This window comes from Myxocyprinus asiaticus, chromosome 1, assembly GCF_019703515.2.
Source record: "Myxocyprinus asiaticus isolate MX2 ecotype Aquarium Trade chromosome 1, UBuf_Myxa_2, whole genome shotgun sequence".
NCBI classification, from domain to species: domain Eukaryota; kingdom Metazoa; phylum Chordata; class Actinopteri; order Cypriniformes; family Catostomidae; genus Myxocyprinus; species Myxocyprinus asiaticus.
In genome coordinates this window covers 39,214,241-39,231,853 of record NC_059344.1, presented here as the reverse complement: position 1 = coordinate 39,231,853, position 17,613 = coordinate 39,214,241, and the positions used below count along the sequence as shown (strand labels likewise).

Genomic DNA, 17,613 nt, shown 5'->3' with positions numbered 1-17,613 from the left:
AGCTAATAAAAATCCCTGAAATTATCACATTCATTTGGAGACTAAATATGAATGTAATTTTTAGTTTTGTTCAAGGTGATTAAATTAAAAGTTTTTGTAATAACTGTCCAATACGTGAAAGGACAGTATTTGGGGTAAATTGACCCTCTGTTGTTTTTCTTTAGTGGGAGGAATAGATTTGTTATAAAAAAAAAATTCAAAGTGGGCTCACATTGACTGATCCAATCACAATGGAGATTTATTTGTTTATAGAATACTTGAGATGTTATGAAATACCAAATGTAATTGAACAGAAAATGATGCACCCTTTTCTGCAGTAGTTATTTTTAATAAGCAGTATCCTAATTTGTTACTCAAAAAAGCATCTTGCTGTCTCAAAATTATTTGCATTAATTGACAATATTTGCACAATAACTATTGCCCCTATAGCTAAACAATATCACTAACCCCCTGGGATGCCTTTTACACCGAGTGTGGGGTAAAAGGCCCCCTCACCCTTCTGTTAGCTATAATTTATTTCACACAAATTATGTTGCTCCATTAATATTCATAAAAACTACATGTATTTTTTCAATCTTGATACATTTCATGACCAGGAAAAAAAGCTAATTTTCCTTAAGGTGTGCCTTTAGCCCCTTTGTACCATATTATACAGTATGAACACACAGTGGGCTTCAAATATCTGAGACCACTAAGCAGCATTCACACTGGGCTTTGATTCTGAAAATGATCCGGAAAATTGCCAGAGCCTTCTCTGTGAATGCAAGCCGGAGCCGGAATGCCAGAAAATTTGACCTGGGCATCAGGCACTAAAGTAAAATGGCTGGGATCAATCCCGGAACTGGTCTCACTTCTACTATGCATTTTTAATATAAATTTGTCATTACTAATTATCATCAGTATTACATTAATTATATTAATTAACATAATAATTCAGTATATCAATTTGAGTGAAAAGTCTAGTTGAAAAATGTATCTGAATTTCAGATTTATTTATTTTTTAGTTTTATTTCTTTATTTTGTATTTGAAATGCCCCTTTTTGCTTTAATGACAGTATGCATTTGAACTGACATGGGCACCACAAGTTTGTGCAAACTTGATCCATGTAATTCCAGCATTCCATTGATTCAAGAGTGTTCCAGATAGAATCCATTGAGCTTTAATTGAAGAAAGGAAAAGAGTTAACATGCTCAATGTCAAAAGTTTGCTTACATTTAATTAATGACCTTGACTTAATGCACAGTCTTAAATATTTATTTATTTTACGTCATAACATTTCATATTAATATTTCTAAAACACAGATGAAAACATGGGTTTGACATTTATGACATGTGGTAGATTTAGCTTTAAAATCACTCCTGGAATAGGCAAAAAGGCACAAATTTGTATTAATTCAAAGCAATAATGCACTGTAATGAGATGGCTGTTCTGTGCAAACGGAAGATTTTTCACCCTCTGCTGGCAAATATTTAGAAAAACATTCTTCCTGCATCCTGACAGACAAGAGAGCAAGCATTTGAGATTTTAACAGAATCAAGCTGGAGTAGGAACAGAGGAGAGACAATCCGTTGGAACAGTTCTTATACATTGAGGACCACCTACACCTCGTACATTTCTGTCTTTATAGTTCTCCACCATGTACTAACATTCCTCGTCCTGGTTTCTACATTCTTCTGCATCCTGCAACACCAAATTTTAAGATGAAATTATTATATTATGCTATTTATATGTTATTGCACTTGATAGGAGTTTCCACAATTTTATTGTAATAAAATAAATGAAGATACAAACACTCTGTGCCACACACACACACACACACACACACACACACACATATTTCAAATATTAAGTATAATTCTTGATTTACTTTTTTTTTTAAAGTTTGCATTCCCTGAGGAAAACAGTGAATCAAAACAAAATGTTTAAATGGCGATTAGCAGTCTTTTGACATCAGTATCATTCATACATCACATCAGTGCCATCAACATTCTTTTACAGAATGCCGCCTTACAGGAACACCGGTAGTTTCAGTTCTGCCACATTCCTAAACTCTTTACAGCAGACATCTTTTTTTATCTTCTGAGTGAAACCATGTAATGTTGTATTAATAAGTTCATGGGTAAACACAAGGAACTTGCTGATTGAGCAAGACCAATTCTCTCTTTCTTACCTGCTGATAAGAAAAAGTGTCTGGAGCAACCAGTTGAAGATTCCAGTACAAGCTTCTTTACATAATACTTATTCTGAGAAAAGTACTTGCATCAGCACCTATAGAGAAGCCATGGTGAACAAAGACACTGGAAACAGACATTCATTATCCCCTTAACAAATCCCGTTTTTTTTTTCTCTCTCTCTACACTTTCACACTTTCTGAGGGGAAAGGTTTCCATTTGAGTCCTCATGAACAATACCTTACACTTACCCTCAGCCTCCAGTTCAGAATCCACTCAGAGTCATGTATCAGATCCTTGCATTGGACCTCTCAGCAGAGGCTAAATTCTGACCCAGCCTCTCTCTCTCTCGCTCTCTCTCTCTCTCTCTCTCTCTCTCTACATCCAGCTGTCAGAGTGAGAGAAGCCAGTCACAGGTCAAACCTCTCTTGACCTCACCACTCTTTCCACCTGTGAGTGTACAAGCTTCACTTTTCACTCCACAGCTTCACTATACCCCTACAACTACTATCTTGTCGCCAGAGCATAACCTCCAACACTCTCTGTTTGATGTATTCACAGTTTGAGGTGTAATGTTTAGGTGTAATGTTCATTTTTTAAATTCTTAATGGTCTTGCCCCAACCATATTTAAACAGTTCATTAATACAATTACAGGAAAAGTAACAAGGGCTGGTGCTAGGGTTAATTGTAAAATACCATTAAGAAAGAATGCTTTTGGTCTATTAGCTTTTGCTTTTAGAGCAACCCATGACTGGAATGGACTTCCCGCAGATTTGAAAGTCATAGTGTTTTCTCTCTCTCTCTCAAAAACAAAAAACAAAAACTGGTTATTGTCAAACCAGAGTTGTCAACATGGTACTTAATGCTTGTGGTATTGTTTTAGGGATCTTATATACTAGTTTATAAATCTCATGTTTTTAGGATATGTTGGTGATTGGTTTTTATTGTTATGGTGATTTTTTTAAAAGATGCATCATGTGCATAGACTGTCCTTTGCAGGGCAATTTCTGAGCATATCGGGGCCCTAAGCGAAATCCTACTTGGAGGCCTACCACTGTCACCACAAGCTACGACTCTCTCCTTGCAGTTACACATTCTCCCTTCCTTCTCGGGCCACAAGGTGGCCCCCTATAAGTGTCTAATTGAGCCATAACAGCTGCCTGAGTCTTACTGGCAGTTTTCCGTGTATTTAAAAAAATAATGACCTTGCTTTGCAGAGCCACCTGCTGGCTCGGGGCCCCTAAGCTACCTCTTATGCTAGAAACGGCCCTGGTACTTTGACATCAACCTGTCCAGGGACAGCAGATGAAAATGAAACATTTTGGCTAAATCTAGCACATATACATCAGTGAGATGTTTTAATATGTATTGTCCCTGACAAATACATTTATATATATATATATATATTAAATAATATTAAATAATTGTATGAATTGATCACAAAATTATTTAATAAATTACTTAGAAGCAATTAAGATCAAGATTTGTTTTCTGTCTATATTCATTCACCTGAATGTGCACATTTTCGAGATTACTACATTTACAACAACAATATTTTGGGAAGTCACAATGTTTTGGACACAAAGTTTGGCCGCTGGAGGCGCAACGACAGTTTAGGAAAAAAAAAAAAAAAAAGAAAGAATAATAATAATGCTTTGCTCAAGATAATTTTTGAGTCGTTTGACATTTTCCTCAAGTCACAAAACCATTACCTGAGAAATCACACTTACTGAGAAATCTCGCATGTTCCTTTCGCTTTAAGGTCGGCGGACGGATTGTTGGAGAACAACATTAGCGCGACATCCCAGTGTTATGTATCAGGGCTAAAGAGTTTCACCATACTTCTGCTCATCTCTGTCCATAACACACCGAAGGTACTATGCTCATTTGAGACTGTTTTATGAACTGACAGACCTCGGATCAAACAGAGAACAATATTACACAGAGAAGTGAAACTGATCAACTCGACTGCATCATCGGGTTTCACAGAGTAGGAAGGTCTAAATAAAGGAGCGGGAATTAGAGGACACTTGTTTCAGTCACCCAAAGGTTTGTTTTGAGGGTTTAAAGCTTCTATATTTGAGTTTAGACGTTCTGTGTAATTATGGCTTTTCTCTTCTCTTAGCTCTTTTAGAGAGATGATAAACCGAATCGGACACAGGGACACCTACACAGCATATGTATGCATACATGTATGATTCCCAAAACTGCTGTGTAGGTTGGCAATAGGATTAGAGACAGCCACGGTGTGCTCGGTGATCATGGACAGCTAGTGCGCACTTAGATCTCCAAAAAAAAAAAAAAAAAAAAAAAAAAAAATCAGCATTAGCAAGAGGATTTATCAATATACAGTATACATATATTCAGTATTTATATACGTGTCCATATACTGTTATGGAGGCCAAACATCTTGCCACAACAGCAGCTGTCAAATTTTTCTTCTCTTGACATCTGACTCTTTGACCTGAATGTCATTTTAATAATGTTGTATTTCATTTTTTATAAACAGCTGTCAGTGTCCAAGTAGGCTGTTAGTATCAGTATTGTTATGAAAACCCTAAACAAATACTCTCTTTCTAGAAAGTTCCTCAAACGTTGTTGTTGTTGTTGTTGCTGACCTATCATCTCCAATTCAACAACAGTAAAACCACAATGGAAAGACTCTCTTTTTTCCCCCTGTGTATAAGTTGACATCCTTAAAGTGTGGTGAAGAAAAGACTTTCCAGAACTTTCTGCCGTAGGTGTCTGAGCACACCTTTAAACAACTCACTGCACTCCTTCACAACACGCCTTCTTTTAAATGTGGCCTAAACCTGGGATGTAATACTTGTGTTTGGCAGAAAGTGTTTCCACTTCATCTTGGTTAGGAAGTATCAGTGTTTCTCTTTCCAGAGTTTTTTTAAATATATATTTTTTTTTTTTTTACATAAAATAAAACTTTATGTTAAATTATAGTATCCATTAATGGTTGACTAATAGTGGATTTTTCCGATACGATAGGTGTTGGGAAAGGCCGATTACTGACTTTATTCACACCAACAGACTACAGTGGAAAAATATAAGCAAATCAAATCAAATCACTTTATTGTCACACAGCCATATACACAAGTGCAATGGTGTGTGAAATTCTTGGGTGCAGTTCCGATCAACATAGTAGTCGTGACAGTGATGACACATTGATGTCGGCTGGTGCTGGTCCTGATGCTGCGATACCACCTACCTGATGGTAGCAGTGAAAACAGCCCAAGCCCTCCGAGCTTTTTTCACACACCGCCTTGTATATATTTCCTGGAGGGAGGGAAGCTCACCTCCGATGATGTGTCTGGCAGTTCGCACCACACTTTGCAGGGCTTTGCGGTTGTGGGCGGTGCTATTGCCGTACCAGGCGGAGATGCAGCCAGTCAGGATGCTCTCTACAGTGCAGGTGTAGAACCGTGTGAGGATGTGGCGGTTCATTCCAAACTTTCTCAGCCGTCTCAGGAAGAAGAGGCGCTGATGAGCCTTCTTCACAACGACTTCAGTGTGGATGGACCATGTGAGTTCCTCAGTGATGTGGACACCCAGGAACTTGAAGCTGCTGACTCTCTCCACTGATACTCCATTGATGGTGATGGGACTGTGTTCTCTGTCTTTTCTTCTGAAGTCCACCACAAGCTCCTTTGTCTTACTGATGTTGAGGGAGAGGTTGTGCTCCTGACACCAGTGTGTCAGAGTGTGCGCCTCCTCTCTGTAGGCTGTTTCATCATTGTCAGTGATCAGACCTACCACCGTCGTGTCATCAGCAAACTTAATGATGGCATTGGAGCTATGTGTTGCCGCACAGTCATGTGTGTACAGGGAATACAGGAGTGGGCTGAGAACACAGCCCTGCGGGGCTCGAGTGTTGAGGGTCAGTGAGGAGGAGATGTTGCTGCCTATTCTAACCACCTGGCGTCTGCTTGACAGGAAGTCCAGGTTCCAGCTGCACAGCGAGCTGTTTAAGCCCAGAGCCCGGAGTTTCTCATCTAGCTTGGAGGGCACTATGGTGCTGAATGCTGAGCTGTAGTCTACAAACAGCATTCTCACATAAGTGTTCTTTTTTCCAGGTGGGAGAGAGCAGTGTGTAGTGTAGATGCAATGGCATCATCAGTGGAGCGGTTGTTGCGGTAAGCAAACTGCAGCGGGTCGAGAGAGAGGCAATACAGAGCAGATGTAATCTCTGATTAGTCTCTCAAAGCTTTTCTGATGATGGGGGTCAGAGCAACAGGACGCCAGTCATTTAAGCAAGTTATTTTTGATTGTTTTGGAACAGGCACAATGGTGGGTGTTTTAAAGCATGTGGGGACTACAGACAAAGAGAGGGAAAGGTTGAAAATGTCCATAAAAACACCAGCCAGCTGGTTCGCGCACGCTCTGATGACGTGGCCCGGAATGCCGTCTGGACCCGCGGCTTTGCGGATATTCACTCGTCGGAAGGATCGGGTTACATTCGCTACAGAGACGGAGAGTGAACTAACCTCTGTAGCTTCAGCCGCGAGAGCTCTCTCCGCGAGGGCGGTGTTATTTCCCTCGAAACGAGCATAAAAAGTATTTAGCTCATCCGGGAGAGAGGCAGCAGTGTTCATGGCGGAGTTTTTATTCCCTTTAAAGTCCGTGATGATGTTAATTCCCTGCCACATGCTTCTAGAGTTGGTGGTGTTAAACTGTCCTTCAGTCTTGCTCCTGTACTGGCGTTTTGCGGTTCTGATAGTTTTTCGGAGGGCATAATTGGCTTGTTTATGCTCCTCTGCTTTCCCGGAATTAAAAGCGGAGGTCCGCACATTAAGTGCCGCGCGAACATCGCTATTAATCCAAGGTTTCTGATTCGGATAGATCCGTATTGTTCTGGTCGGAACAACATCCTCTACGCACGTTCTGATGAAACACATTACGCTATCAGCGTAAAGCTCGATGTCGTCATCAGAGGTGGATCGGAACATCTCCCAGTCCGTGTGATCAAAACAGTCTTGTAGCGTAGAATCTGATTGGTCCGACCAGCACTGGATCGTTCTGAGGGTGGGTGCTCTCTGTTTCAATTTCTGCCTGTAAGCGGGCAGAAGCAGAATGGAAGAGTGGTCCGATTTGCCAAATGGTGGGTGGGGGAGGGATGTGTAGCCATCCCGGAAGGGAGAGTAGCAATGGTCCAAAACCCGGTCCCCTCGTGTGTTGAAACGAATGTGCTGGTGGTATTTTGGTGTGACTGATTTTAAACTGGCTTTATTAAAGTCCCTGGTCACAATGAACGCGGCCTCAGGGTGCGCGGTTTCCTGCTCACTTATTCTCCCATACAGTTCCTTGAGTGCCCGGTCTGTGTCGGCTTGTGGGGGAATGTACACAGCTGTGATAATGACCGCTGTGAATTCCCTCGGTAGCCAGAATGGTCAACACAGGAGCATAAGAAATTCCAGATCAGGAGAGCAGAAAGACTTGATAGAATGTACGTTCCTCTGATCACACCAGGATTTGTTGATCATAAAACATACACCACCTCCTCTACTTTTACCTGAGAGGTCTTTCGTTCTGTCTGCTCGGTGCACGGAGAACCCCGCGGGTTCAATGGCTGAGTCTGGAATCTCCGCAGACATCCAAGTTTCCATAAGGCAGATAATGCAGCAGTCCCTTGTATCTCGTTGGAAAGAGATCCGCGCTTTCAGCTCGCAGAGCTTGTTATCCAGAGACTGAACATTTGCCAGTAGAATAGTGGGTAGCGGGGGTCGATTTGTGCGGCATCTTACTCTGATGAGAACGCCGGCTCTGTTTCCCCTTTTCCTTTTGGCAGCCCAGACAAAGGGCTCCGCTGGCGTGTTTGTAAACAGCGGGTCGGCATTGAGGAATGTGAAGTCCGGTTTATGGTGTGAAATTGCTGAACCAATGTCCAAAAGTGTTTGTCTGTCGTAGACAATAAGGCAGACAACATCCAAGACAAAAAACATAAGAATTGTGAACAAAACAAACAAAACACTACTATGTTGTGTCGGAGTTCTTGAGTCCCTGAGTATGTGTCATATACACTAATATGCCTCAGTTGCTTTCTGTGTATTCTATATGAGTTAAAAGCAGCACTTACATTTATACAGACAGGATCATCACAGACATTTTGTAATATATTGACCAAATTAGACCAGCAAACAACACAAAAACATTTGTAACTTCTGGAAGAGATGTCTGCGATGATGTGCCGGTACACGTGTGTACTCGCCGGTCACACATCAGACTCGCCGGCATACAGAGAGATATCATGGATAAAATATATTAAAATGCCTGCGAAAGTCAAATATGGCAATATTTGTGCTAACTTCAGACCTGTGTACACTTTTTCTCGGACTTGGCATGACTCAAAAGCTGTTTTTTAAAATGTTTTTCTTGATATCATTTCATGAGTGTTTTTCCATGCACCGCCATTGCTTCCTCCCGCTGATGGTCACAAATGTGGCGGCTGCAAGGAAAAAGTGACATGACTGAAACAGGTCAATAGTTTCATTTTTCTTTGCATGCCTTTGCTTCAATTTAAAATACTTGATTGACCAATCAAAATAACAAAATATGCATTAAAATGAGGATAAAAATATGGATAAATATTGTAGGGCTTTACTGGTTGTTTAGATCAGTGTTACTGTCAGAAATAATTAATAATTATTTCTGTAGTTATTAATTAATATTTAAATTAATCAATTGAATCTAACTCATTAAAACCTCATATGGGGCTCCAGTAAATGTAGTGTGCTACGTTTAGGAGCAAGTTTGGTTATTAGCAATAATGAATAATTATCAAAGATAATTATTAATTATTAAAATCAATAGAACATTGATGAGAATCAATGTTAGCTTTTTAAAATCCTTTAAATCAACAATTATCAAAGATAATCATTCATTGTTAACATCGATGAAACATTAATTAAAATTAACACTAGCTTATTGATCATTCAAATTCAGTCATCAAAGATAATTATCAATTATCAAAAATCAATAGAATATTAATAAGGATTAACATTGACGGGGCACCACTCTGAAATCAGGGTCTAATAACCAAATAGTAAAACAGTCTCAATATTAGATTGTTTTCTTAGGAAAATTGACATCCGAAGAAAATTGATTTTCGGGGAAAAAAAACAATGAATGAAGGTTTGAATCCGAGCACTGACATCCCGTCAGCATGACACAGGCGTATGCAAAACCAAAACAAACCAAAACACTTCTCTTTGTAATATAAACAAAGTTTATTTATGCAGTAATATCAATTAATAATTAATACAATGCAGTCAATAAACTTCCGACTTACAACTACAAACTAAACAGTGATATGATTAGATATATGGAAATAAAATAATCCTATAACACATAAGGTGTGACAGTGTGTGTGTGTGTCAGTGTGGTTAGTGAGAGAGAGAGAGAGAGAGAGAAGTGACAGCCCTAAAGCCGATTTCGCGATAGTGGGAGAGAAAGCAGCTCTCAGTTTATCACTCAGAGACGCGGTTTTACGAGCGGGGCTCGTAAAAGTCCCGCGTTATTTGACTCTTTAATGGATGAACTCAGTTGCTGTCTCACCCGCGATGGCGAAATTGCACAACAATCCAATTTGGTTGGACCACAATACAGCAAAACAAATTTGTGATAATTAATACCCTGAGTATTAATAATGAGCGGACATGGCAGTCCGTAAACTGTACAAGCAAAAACCTTGAAACACAAGAATAACACACTATAATATTCTATCTCTGCCCAAACGTAACCTCTTACTTGAATCGCATGAGGACACAGGTAGAATGTGTTTTCCTCCGTCCTTTAACTATGACCCGGTTCCTTGAGGCTCGGGTGATGACGGGAGGCCGTTTCCTCGCTCTGTCGGCGGGCGGTACAGCTGTTGATTCTCGGCGGGCTGGCGGAGAACTCAGAAATGTTGACTTGATTGAAGATGGAAGAGAAATCTTTATACTCTTCACTTCTGTAGGCAAACGGATGAAGATGCAAATTGCTCGGCGGTCTCCTTTGGATCCGTTAGAGTGTTCGGTTGAACACAGAGAAATCTCAACTCGTCCAGCGAGATGGAGATTGTATGGCTACAGTTTCAAGTCGGACATTACTTCCTTGTGCCACGAGGTTGCACCGGAGAGCAGCAAAGAGCTACGTCTATATTCGGTGAACAGAGTCGCTGGAAGCAAATCCCGGAAGCATTTCAGAGGTATTTCAGCTCCTGATGATGTCATGTTTGAGGGACGTTCTGTTGTGTGCCTCATCCAATAGGAGTTGAGAGTTCGATCCTTTAGTGAGCAAGGCTTCATGGATTTGTAGTCTGTTTTGGACTTCCTTTGATTGATTTTGGCGCGATTATTATCAGTAAGATTTACAACTTGGAAGGTGGGGGCTTGAGTTAGGTTTTTACGACTGTATTAGGCCTGCCTTTGTCTTCTATCTGAATACATGATGCCCAACAATACTGTCAATGATGAAAGATTTAGATACAGCAAATCCCCTCGACGTGTCAGTGATTGTTTTTATTTAACTTCTAGTAGCCGCTGTCATACTGTAGAACCAAGCCATTCAAACTGTAGACTCCTCCAGTGCAGGCCACAGAGGAAAAACTATTGGCAATTATCGCCAATAACCTGTAGTTCCAAAAATCAACTATCGGCACCAATTAATCAGTGAGACCGATTTATCGGTCTACCTCTAGTGTCCATACAAATTTTAATTGACTGATCTTATATGATTGTAAAGCCTTCTCTTGCATGGCGATAATGAATTATTATACTTGGGACCATTTCATAAAATTTCAAAGAATTTGAAAAGCCTGTTGATACTTTTTCTGGACTTTGGGTTCTGCTCTTGTGTTAAATTAAGTAGTTTGAATAAAGTACAATGGTGGATATGTTGCGGTTCATTAAATGCTTTATTTTTCACTATGGGCTTGTTTCTTTGATTGCTGCATATACAGTGCTGTGAAAAAGTATTTGCCTGATTTATTGTTTTTGTGTATGTTTTTTTTGTTGTTGAATCAATTAACTAAAACAAAGGCAATATGAGTAAACATACAGTTGTGCTCAAAAGTTTGCATACCCTGGCAGAAATTGTGAAATTTTGGCATTGGTTTTGAAATATGACTGATTATGCAAAAACAAAATGTCTTTTATTTATGGATAGTGATAGTTTACATACCCTTGAATGTTTGGCCTTGTTACAGACACACAAGGTGACACACACAGGTTTAAATGGCAATTAAAGGTTAATTTCCCACACCTGTGGCTTTTTAAATTGCAATTAGTGTCTGTGTATAAATAGTCAATGAGTTTGTTAGCTCTCACGTGGATGCACTGAGCAGGCTAGATACTGAGCTATGGGGAGCAGAAAAGAACTGTCAAAAGACCTGCGTAACAAGGTAATGGAACTTTATAAAGATGGAAAAGGATCTAAAAAGATATCCAAAGCCTTGAAAATGCCAGTCAGTACTGTTCAATCACTTATTAAGAAGTGGAAAATACCAAGCCAAGGTCAGGTAGACCAAGAAAGATTTCAGCCACAACTGCCAGAAGAATTGTTCGGGATACAAAGAAAAACCCACAGGTATCCTCAGGAGAAATACAGGCTGCTCTGGAAAAAGACGGTGTGGTTGTTTCAAGGAGCACAATACGACGATACTTGAACAAAAATGAGCTCGAGTTGCCAGAAAGAAGCCTTTACTGTGCCAGTGCCACTAAAAAGCCCGGTTACAATATGCCTGACAACACCTTGACACGCCTCACAGCTTCTGGCACACTGTAATTTGGAGTGATGAGACCAAAATAGATCTTTATGGTCACAACCCTAAGCGCTATGTTTGGAGAGGGGTCAACAAGGCCTATAGTGAAAAGAATACCATCCCCACTGTGAAGCATGGTGGTGGCTCACTGATGTTTTGGGGGTGTGTGTGCTCTAAAGGCACGGAGAATCTTGTGAAAATTAATGGCAAGATGAATGCAGCATGTTATCAGAAAATACTGGCAGACAATTTGCATTCTTCTGCATGAAAGCTGCGCATGGGACACACTTGGACTTTGCAGCACGACAATGACCCTAAGCACAAGGCCAAGTTGACCCTTCAGTGGTTACAGCAGAAAAAGGTGAAGGTTCTGGAGTGGCCATCACAGTCTTCTGATCTCTGGGGAGATCTCAAACGTGCGGTTCGTGCAAGACGACCAAAGACTTTGCATGACCTGGAGGCATTTTGCCAAGATGAATGGGCAGCTGTACCACCTGCAAGAATTTGGGGCCCCATAGACAACTATTACAAAAGACTGCACGCTGTCATTGATGCTAAAGGGGGCAATATACAGTATTAAGAACTAAGGGTATGCAGACTTTTGAACAGGGGTCATTTCATTTTTTTTTTTTTTTTTTGCCACGTTTTGTTTTATGATTGTGCCATTCTGTTATAACCTACAGTTGAATATGAATCCCATAAGAAATAAAAGAAATGTGTTTTGCCTGCTCATTCGTGTTTTCTTTAAAAATTTTACATATATTACCAATTCTCCAGGGTATGCAAACTTTTGAGCACAACTGTAAAATACAGTTTTTAAATGATAGTGTTATTGAAGCAAAAAAGTTATCCAATACCAGCTGGGCCTTTTTGCCCCCTTAGTTACTAAATCCCCAAATCTATGAAACTGCATTCATAATGGGGTATAGCTGGACTAGACACACTGCCAGATCTGTTCAATCAAATCAACACCTAAATATAAATTATTTAGCAGCATGAAGTTGGATATAAGGGCTCACCCAGTAGCACACTATGCCAAGGTCGCAAGAAATTCCAGAAATGATGAAGAAAAAGGTGATTGAAATACATCAGTCTGGGAAGGGTTACAAAGGCTCTGGGACTCCAAAGAGCCACAGTGAGAGCCATTATCTCCAAAATGAGAAAACTTGGCACAGTAGTGAACCTTTTCAGAAGTGGCCGACCTTCCAAAATTCCTCCAAGAGCACAGCGATGACTCATCTAGGAAGTTACAAAAAAGCCAAAGATAACATCCAAGGAACTGCAGGTCTCTCTTGCATCAATAAAGGTCACTGTTCATGACTCCACTATCAGAAAGACACTGCCCAAAAATGCCATCCATGGAAGAATGGCAAAGCGAAAACCACTGCTAATCCAGAGAAACATTAAGGCTTGTCTGAATTTTGACAAAACACACATTGATGATCCTCAGACCTTTTGGGAGAATGTTCTGTGGACTGATGAGTTGAAAGTGGAACTGTTTGGAAGACAGGGGTCCCATTACATCTGGTGTAAATCAAACACAGAATTCCAAAAAAAGAACATCATACCTACGGTCAAGCATGGTGGTGGTAGTATGATGGTGTGGGGATGCTTTGCTGCTTCAGGGCCAGGACAACTTGCAATAATTGAGGGAAACATGAATTCTGCTCTCTACCAGCAAATCCTAAAGCAGAACATCCAGTCATCAGTCCGTTAGTTGAAGCTCAAGTGCAAATGGTTTATGCAACAAGAAAATGATCCTAAGCATAGGAGTAAGTCCACCTCTGAATGGCTCAAAAGAAGAAAAATTTAAGTTTTGGAGTGGCCTAGTCAAAGTCTCGACTTGAACCCGTTTGAGAAGCTGTAGCAGGACCTTAAATGGGCATTTCATACTCGAAAATCCTCTAATATGGCTGAACTTAAGCAGTTCTGCAAAGAAGAGTGGGCCAAAATTCCCCCAGAGCATTGTGAAAGACTGAACTCCAGGTATCGGAAGTGTTTGGTTGCAGCTGTTGTTGCTAAAGGTGGCACAACCAGCTGTTAAATTTAAGGTGGCAGTTAGTTTTTCACATGGGTGATATAGGTTTTGGATAACTTTTTTGCTTCAATAAAAAAATATATATATATATATATATATATATATATATATATATATATATATATATTTGAAAACTGTATTTTATGTTTACTCAGGTTGCCTTTGTTTTATGTTATATCTCGTTTGAAGATCTAAAACAATTTAGTATAGAAATCATATAAACATCTTAGGAGACAGTGGTATAAAAAGTGCTGTATTACAAAGTATCACTAGCATCATAATAGTATTCAAAACAGAATAAAGTGCAGCAGAATTTTTTTTTTTTTTGACTGGTTAAGTGCTCATGGAAAAGATGTGTTTTTAGTCATTTTGTGAAGACAGAGAGTGAGTCAGCTTCATGGATGGAGTTGGGAAGGTCGTTCCACCAACGTGGTATGATGAAGATGAAAGTCCGGGAAAGTGTTTTGGTGCCTCTTTGTGTTGGTACAACAAGGCGACGTTCCTTAGCCGACCTCAGACTTTAGTGGGCGCGTAGCTCTGCATAAATGATTTTAGGTATGCTGGAGCAGACCCAGTAACTGTTCTGTATGCCAGCATCAGAGCCTTGAATTTGATACGTGCATCAACCGGTAGCCAGTGGAGAGAGACAAGGAGTGGTGTAACAAGTGCTCTCTTTGGTTCATTAAAGACCAGACGTGCTGCTGCATTCTGGATCATTTGGAGGGGTCTAGTTGCACATGCAGGGAGGCCTGCAATGAGAGCATTACAGTAGTCCAGTCTAGTTATGACAAGTGGCTGGACAAGCAGTTGTGTGGCATGTTCAGAGAGGAAGGGTCTTATCTTCCTGATATTGTAGAGTGTAAATCTACACGATCTTGCGGTCTTTGAGATGTGGTCTGTGAAATTTAGTCTGTTGTCGATGGATACCCCTAGATTTCTGACCGATTTGGAAGGCGTTACTGTAGTTGCACCCAGCTGCACGGTGATGTTGTGTTCAACCGCAGGGTTGGCTGGAAAGACAAGGAGTTCAGTCTTGGCTGGGTTGAGTTGCAGGTGGTGCTCCTTCATCCAGGCCGAGATGTCTGCCAGGCAGGCAGAAATTCGAGAAGTCACTGTGGTGTCGTTGGGCTGGAAAGACAAGTAGAGTTGTGTGTCATCAACGTAACAGTGGTAAGAGAAACCATGTGCCTGAATGATGGGTCCCAGTGATGTTGTGTATATAGAGAAGAGAAGTGGCCCAAGCACTGATCCCTGAGGTACCCCAGTAAGTAGCTGATGTAGCTTGGATACCTCACCTCTCCAGGCTACCTTGAAGGACCTACCTGAGAGATAGGAATTAAACCAGTCAAGCACAGTTCCTGTGATGCCCAGCGAGGAGAGGGTAGAGAGTAAGATCTGATGGTTGACTGTGTCAAAGGCTGCAGAAAGGTCCAGCAGAATCAGGACTGATGATCTTGATTCAGCTTTCGCCCGTCTCAGCGACTCGGTGACAGACAGCAGGGCGGTTTCGGTGGAGTGTCCACTTTTAAAGCCTGACTGATTGTCATCCAGCAGCTTGTTCTGTGAGAGATAGGCAGAGATTTGATTGAAAACTGCCCTTTCAAGTGTTTTTGCCATGAATGGGATGAGAGAGACTGGTCTGTAGTGTTCTATTTGTGTGGGATTAAGTGCGGGTTTCTTCAGCAGCGGGTTACTCGAGCCTGCTTAAATGTAGTGGGAAAAGTGCCTGTAAGTAGAGATGTGTTAATTATGTGTGTGAGTGCAGGTAGGATGGACGGAGAAATGGCCTGGAGAAGGTGAGAAGGAATGGGGTCAAGGGAACAGGTGGTGGGGTGGTTGGAGAGGAGGAGTTTAGAGACCTCAGTGTCAGTCAAATGAGAGAACATGGAGACAGAAGAGTTGCATACAGGAGACAGGTGTTTGACAAGGTGTGGTGCTGAGAATGTATTGCTGATGGCTGCAACCTTATTAGTAAAAAATGTGGCGAAGACATCTGCTGTCAGTGATGTGTCAGGCGGTAGAGAGGGAGGGCAGAGAAGTGTGTTGAATGTTTTAAACAAGCTGCGAGTGTCTGTGGTGCTGTTAATCTTGTTCTGGTAATAGGAGGTTTTTGCAGATTTAACATTATCTGAAAAAGTTGCAAGCAGGGACTGATATTTACCTAGATCTGCTGGATCTTTATATTTCCGCCATCTCCTCTCAGCTGCCCTGAGGTCAGTCCGATGTTCACGAAGGACGTCAGACAGCCAGGGGCTGGGTGGTGTAGCACGTGCTGGCCTAGAGGAGATAGGACAGATGTTGTCTAGACAGGTTGTTAAAGTAGAGCTTAGTGTGTCTGTGGCAGTGTTTACATTAAGCGTGGTAAATACATTTTGTGTAGGAAGAGATGTAGAGACAGCAGTGGAAAGGGGAGAGGGTGAGACAAGAGGTATAGTTCAAGACAAATGTTGTTCTCTAATTACATTGGGAGACAATAATTTGCTGATTGTGCTGTGATGAGGATTCACTCCTTCATTTCAAAGGGAAGAGTATAATTTTATGCTGGACAGAAGCTATCAAAATCTTTTCTATTGCCTCAGGAGTAAATTGTATAGCTGGAATTGCATAAGCCAGTTTGACAATGTTGTGAAATGGACGGTAGTGTTAAATACCATTTAAATGTTTGCTACTCAAACCCAGAGACCATCAAAATATGGGTAATGTGACACAATACAACTTCAAGGCCTCCATTATAGAGTGGATTAACCAAGCTCCACTTTAGTGTACACTTATGTGCTATTTGTCAGTGTTGGCCATCACTTCGAAATCAATACTTTTGAAGGTGCCCATGAGCTTATTTTTTGACCTTGAGAAAGAGTGGTACCAGTGTGCATGTCACTTTAAGGCTGTAACATCATCCAACATATTTTCAATGTAAGAACTGGCATGGAATAGATTGTGGAGAATAATTTGGGGAGTAGCCAAACTATTTAAGGTTTCAGGTCAACCACTGCCAGTTATTTTAGCTGCACAAAAATACTTATTTATGCTGCTTGATGTTGCAGACTGATAATATTGATTATGACAGTATTGTATAAGAGGTTGACATTTTTACATGCATTTCAGAATTTCTTATTATTTGGTATGTTTCCCTTGTGCTTTAATGACAGCATGCACTTAAGTTGGCAAATTTGCTTATTTGCAATTAGTGATTTATAAATAGTGGGTTTTGAAAAGCAAAGCAAAACAAAAAACGTCATGGTTATTGTGTAACCTCCGTTCCCTGATGGAGGGAACAAGACGTTGTGTCGATGTAGTGACACTAGGGGTCACTCTTGGGAGCCCGAGACACCTCTGGTCTTTGATAAAAGGCCAATGAAAATTGGCGAGTGGTATTTGCATGCCACTCCCCCGGACATACGGGTTACACAACCACTCATTCAGGTTTTATGCTGAGGAGCCGATATAAGATCCGACCATTTCAGCGGGTAGTTCAGCGTTGTGGCAGGAGGGACACAACGTCTCGTTCCCTCCATCAGGGAACGGAGGTTACACAAGTAACCATGACGTTCCCTATCTGTCACTCACTCGACGTTGTGTCGATATAGTGACACAAGGGGTCCCTATATGAAATGTCACAATTGGCTGAACTGTGTTACGAGAACTGGCGG

At 40.9% G+C, this 17,613-nt stretch overlaps 1 protein-coding gene, 1 long non-coding RNA gene and 1 pseudogene across 5 annotated transcripts in view; 1 reads left to right on the top strand and 2 right to left on the bottom strand.

Annotated features, from left to right (window-relative positions):
• Window positions 1-1,241: 1,241 nt before the first annotated feature.
• LOC127442852 (uncharacterized) lies at window positions 1,242-2,979 on the bottom strand. Its single transcript, XR_007897531.1, has 2 exons — window positions 2,173-2,979; window positions 1,242-1,682 (listed from the first exon to the last, which is right to left on the bottom strand). It is a non-coding gene; the product is annotated as an uncharacterized LOC127442852 (long non-coding RNA).
• Window positions 2,980-3,891: 912 nt separating this feature from the next.
• Window positions 3,892-17,613, top strand: part of LOC127442833 (dnaJ homolog subfamily B member 6-like) — a 39,198-nt gene continuing 25,476 nt past the window's right edge. Inside the window, exon 1 of one of the 4 annotated variants that reach the window (XM_051701073.1) lies at window positions 3,892-4,223. The gene's annotated coding sequence lies outside the window, so the exon portion shown is untranslated. The remainder of the gene's footprint in view (window positions 4,224-17,613) is intronic. The other 3 variants (XM_051701054.1, XM_051701065.1, XM_051701082.1) reach the window with 3 other exon arrangements.
• Window positions 4,210-15,439, bottom strand: LOC127439935 (uncharacterized; annotated as a pseudogene).